Here is a 6,000-nt window from a genome sequence, read left to right as displayed (position 1 = left end):
TCCATCTGTGTCGTTTCTGAACAGTCAGGGATTCCAGGTTTTAAATAGTTTGTAAATTTTCAGTTTCTATACACTTTATCATCATACATTTGAATCACATGGGATACAATATCTCATTTTTCTGAATATACAGGTTGCACAATCATATTGGTCATGCATTCACATATATATACACACAATAATAATAATGTTTGTTTCATTCTACTATCCTTCTTATCCACTTGTGATTTTTTTAATTAAAGCATTTTAATTCCTTTCTCTGTTCAGCTGTTAATGCTGAGGTTCATATTTAGTTTTATAAACTTCTCCCTTTTTTTGGCTCATGAATTTTTCTATTTGTCATGGAAATGTAAGAGGGGACTATTAATACATTTCAGTTTAGTTCTGTAATGTCAGGAATTTTTCCAAAAAATCAAAAGGTGGACTGGAGCTTTCTTTTTGTGAATAGAAACTGGATACCACAGGGATTCACATGAGTTTGTTTTTTTTAAGAATCAGTTGGTTTTATGGAATTAACAACAACAAATATTAAATGTCTTATGATTATTTGTAAAGTGTATGTTACACATTCTTTAAATAGTTAATTTTTAAAAAAAACAGTGGTACTAGGAATAGAACCTAAGGCCTCACACATTGAACTACATCTCCAGTTATATCAGTTAATTTAGAATAAACATGGATTATATGTATATATACACACCCACTATATATTACATATATATATATATATATATACACACATGTGTATGTATCTATATGTCTATCTATCCATGTGTGTGTGTGTGTGTGTATATATATATATATATATATATATATATATATATATATATTTACATAGTTATATAGTTGTCCATCGATATCCATGAGGAATTGATCCTAGGCTCCCCACAGAAACCAAAATCTGCAGATGCTCAAGTGTTTTATATAAATTGTCCTAATATTTTCATATAACCTATGCACATTTCATTCAGATGGATAGTTTAAATCATCTCAAAATTAATTATAATACCCGATAAAAAAGAAATGCTATGTGGATATTCTACTGTATTGTTCAGGGGGAAATGACAAGAAAAATGTCTGTACATAGTCATAGTCAGTACAGATGCAATTTTGTTCCAAATATTTTAAACCCATGGATGTGGTATCTGTAGGTACTATATTCTATGCATTTTTTTTCTTTCTTTCTTTCCTTTTTTTTTTTTGTTTTTTTGCAAACCAGGTTTAGTTAAGCATTTACCAGCACAGCACTGCCTCAGAGACTTGTTGATCTTACATCACCAAAGAAAGTAGAAGGAAATGAAGAAAAATGCCTCTCTGTCCCTTGTTCCAAGGCCAACATGAGCTACATCTCCAGCTATATCCTCTCCAGTGGCTGGCAGGGCAAAACATCCCTCAGAAGCCTTCACATCTCAAACTAGGGCGTTGGTTCCTGCCCACCTCCCTCATGGGCAGTTGTGAGACCCAGGATGACGGCATGGCTGTAAGGATGCATGAGCTGGGGGAAGCCTAGGACACCAGGGATACCTGCTTCTTAAGAGAGGTGCCACCCAGTAAATGGGCAAAGGAACTAAACAGACACTTCTCAAACGAAGAAATAGGAACAGTCAACAAATATATGAAAAAAGGTTCGACATCACTAGCAATTAGAGAAATGCAAATTAAAACTACACTGAGATTTCATCTCACTCCAGTCAGAATGGCAGTTATCAAGAATACAAACAACAATAAATGTTGGCGAGAATGTGGGGAAAGGTACACTCAGACATTACTGGTAGGACTGCAAATTGATGCACACACTCTGGAAAGCAGTATGGAGATTCCTCAGAAAACTGGGAATGGAACCAACATTTGACCTGGTTATCCCACTCCTCAGTATATATCCAAAGGATTTAAAATCAGCACACTACAGTGACACAGCCACATCAATGTTTATAGCAGCACAATTCACAATAGCTAAGTTATGGAACCAACCTAGATGCCCTTCAACAGATGAATGGACAAAGAAACTGTGGTGTACATACACAGTGGACTATTACTTAGCCATCAAGGAGAATGATTTTATGACATTCACCAGTAAATGGACGGATCTGGAGATGCTAAGTGAAATAAGCCAATCTCAAAACACCAAAGGTCGAATGTTCCCTCTGATATGTGGATGCTAACATGCCACAAGGGAGGGGAATAGAAATTTGGATTGATGGAAATGAAAGGAAGGGATGGGGGTTAGGAATAGGACAGTGGAAAAGACAGTGGAGTGAACCTGGCCTAACTTTCCTATGCACAGACATGAATACACCTCAGGGAATCTCACCATCATGTCCATCCACAAGCCTGGAGTCCTAAAAAGGATCAGGTCTCTTCCATGCTTGTATAAATATGTATAACTAAAAAGAACTAATGGCAGGGGTCAACCCTCCCCATCACCAATTATCAACACAACAGTGGCTCAAGCAGCCTGTAGCCAGACACCCACCCAGGGAAGAATTCACCCAAAGACCCTGGGAAGTGCCACCGTGGAGCCAGCACAGAGACTGCCAGTTCCAGAGCATGAGGAGGGGGCAGGAGGCAAAGCCACTTCTGCTTTCTACCTAGGCCTGCGGAGGAACGGGGAGGGAGCACCTTTGAACTCTCAAACCTCAGCTACGGGTTCACTTCAAGTTTTGAGGGAAATTTTACAGGCAGTTTCATTATATCTGGCTCAGCTCTCTGCAGAAGTACTTCTCTGTGCTTCTGGAGAAGCTGAAATGTGGGAAGAGTTGCTCTAAGTGTGGGTGGACATGACTGTCACTGCAGACACGGATCACATTCTGCTCCCAGACATTTCTTGCGGAAAACCCCAAACTTACTTTATTTACTCTTCTGTGAATCTATTCTGAGGAAATGATTCAATATTGAAAAGGCTTTTTCTGTATCTGCCACAAATCCTTTTTTAAGTGATGGAACTGGGTGGAGACCTAAATAAATATAAAAGCAAAATTTTTTTGTGGAAAGCTGTTGTTCTCTGAATGTTGGAAATAATCTGAAGTGTACCATGTTAGGAGACTTTAAAGTTGCATCTTCTATAGACATTCATAGGCCCTTTCTGATGTTACTTCTAATACCATAAGGAAATACTTGGCTTATATCGGTCAGTTTAAGAACAGTCGGTATCGTGACTGTGAGCACCGACTCTGTCCCTCATTAGCTGGCCTTAGACACTTCGCTTCAGCTCTTTATCCCTCAGCTTCCCATCAGTACAGCGGGGACCTCAACAACTTTTTCTTTGGGAGGTCGTAAGAAAGCAATGAGATGGTTCGTAGCACTTGGCACATAGTGGGTCTTCAACTTCATCTACAATCAGCATCATTGTTGCATCCATGGCAAAATCAACCCACAGATAAAATACTGGAGGAAACTGTCACAAACTGCCCCAGTAGTTGTCACTGAATGGTGGAACAGAGGGACATGTCTTGTCCTCATTCTTTCTGGGACAGGACTGTCCCTTCTCCTCCATCCCCTACAGTGATGGACATTAAAACGGAGAACACATTTTTCAAAGAAACACTAGTTTAAGCTCATCCAGAAGCAGGATTAGTTGAAGTCCTTGCCATTGCTTTTCAGAGTGGCATTAAACCCCCAGCTATCTGCAGCAATAGCTCCCTAGCCCAGGGACAGCAAGCCCGGAGTCTCCCTGTAAGAAGGCTATGCTCCACTTCATAAGGCATGACCCTGGGGCTCTGCACCTATGGACCCACAGAGAAGCTTACCCAGCTCATCACCCCAAAAGCTCCTGAACCTCAGCATCATGTGCTGCTCCTGTAGGGAGACCAAGGAGAGCAGAGCAGCCTCCCTGTCATCTAACAGCTGGCCTGCCAGATGGGTAGGAGTGAACCTGGCAACAGGTTGCCGTGGAGACCCCGTGAGCCCCTGAGCGCTGATAGAAAGTGCTACCTGTCCAAGAAGGTGAGGAGGGCTCTGACTTAGGCCTCACACCCCAGGGGTCCCCCAGACACACACACAGCACACATCTGCTAAGGGATGCTTGGGTGAGTGTCTCTGTCCTTGGAGATGCAGGGCCACTTCTAGTCCAATTGAACCTGCTGGATCAGCATGTGCAGGTCCCTCATCTCTATGTTTATCCAAAAAAAAAAAAAAAAGTCATTTGGGTGTCCTAGATTTGGTATGTAGGTTCAGGATTAGATTTATAGGTGGTGCAAGTGCTGGCATGGACGTGGCTTTTATGTCTAAGGGGAATTAAATATGGAATAAATAGAAAGACTCTTTCAACACTTCCTCTCAGACCTGGACATAGTAGTTTCTCCAAAAACAAAATCCCATTTTTTCAGTAATGGCAGGCATCCATTTTCTTGCTTCTTCAAATCCACAGTCCCACAGGCACTAATACATGATGGCGACATTCACAGTGGTTCTTTCTGCACAGCAACCTGGAAATATTTCATGCTATTAAACAACTCACTTGGGGGCTGGGGGATGTAGCTCAGTTGGTAGAGTGCTTGCCTTGCATGCATAAGGCCCCTAGGTTCAATCCCCAGCACCACCAAAAACACAATTCATTTATTCAGAAATGCCTATGTGCAGTTCTAGACCTACAATGTCACATGCATAAAATGTGACAGGCTTCTCACACTGTCCACTAGGTGGAAAATGAACTCTGTGATTGTCAAGTTTTTATATATATCACATATTTTTAAAATCTTTATGCAAATTTAGTTTTGTTACTTGAATTTTTATATTTATTATACACATTCCTCTTTTGATTTTTTAGAAAATTCTTTTAAAATAACATAATAATAGGCTGCATGAGTAGTTTTAACATCCAACAATAGACTTTTCTATGCAATGTGCAATGTGCATAGTAGATTAGGAATGTATGTAGTTGCTGTAAGTGAATGTTCACTCTTTGGTATTTATTTTACTTTGAAATGATTATAGACTCACAGGACATGCAAAAATAGTACAGAGTTCCCTGTATCTTTTACCCAGTTTCCTCCAAAGGCCACATCTTGTGTAACTATAGGGCACTAGCAAAGCCAGCCAACTGACATTTGCACAATTTGTGTGTGTCGTTCTATGATTTTATCACACACAGATTAACATAATTATTGAGATACAGAACCATCTCGTCACCACAACAAACTCTCCAGTGTTATCCCTTTATAGTCACACCCACCCCTTGTCCCTTTGGCCCTAATTCTTCGCAACCACTAGTCTGTTTTCCATCTGTAGAATCTTGTCATGTAAAGAATGTTATATAAGTTCTAGTAGTTTCTTTGTAGACCCTTTTGGGTCTTCTAGGTATAGAATCATGTCGTCTGCAAATAGTGATAATTTAAGTTCTTCTTTTCCTATTTTTATGCCTTTAATTTCTTTCGTCTGTCTAATTGCTCTGGCCAGTGTTTCGAGAACTATATTGAATAGAAGTGGTGATAGAGGGCATCCCTGTCTTGTTCCAGATTTTAGAGGGAATGCCTTTAACTTTTGTCCATTCAGAATGATGCTAGCCTGAGGCTTAGCATAGATAGCTTTTACAATGTCAAGGTAAGTTCCTGTTATCCCTAGTTTTTCTAATGTTTTGAACATAAAGGGATGCTGTACTTTGTCGAATGCTTTCTCTGCGTCTATCGAGATGATCATATGGTTCTTATCTTTAAGTGTATTGATGTGGTGAATAACATTTATTGATTTCCGTATATTGAACCATCCTTGCATCCCAGGGATGAATCCTACTTGATCATGGTGCACAATTTTTTTGATGTGTTTTTGTATTCGATTCGCCAGAATTTTATTGAGGATTTTTGCATCTAGGTTCATTAGAGATATTGGTCTGTAGTTTTCTTTCTTTGAGGTGTCTTTGTCTGGTTTTGGAATCAGGGTGATGTTGGCCTCATAGAATGAATTTGGAAGAGCTCCCTCTTTTTCTATTTCCTGAAATAACTTGAAAAGTATTGGTATTAATTCTTCTTTAAAGGTTTTGTAAAACTCTGCTGTATACCCATCCGG

The sequence above is a fragment of the Spermophilus citellus genome, assembly GCF_964194105.1.
Source record: "Spermophilus citellus genome assembly, chromosome: 15".
In the NCBI taxonomy this organism is placed as follows: Eukaryota; Metazoa; Chordata; class Mammalia; order Rodentia; family Sciuridae; genus Spermophilus; species Spermophilus citellus.
This window is presented reverse-complemented; position numbering follows the sequence as displayed.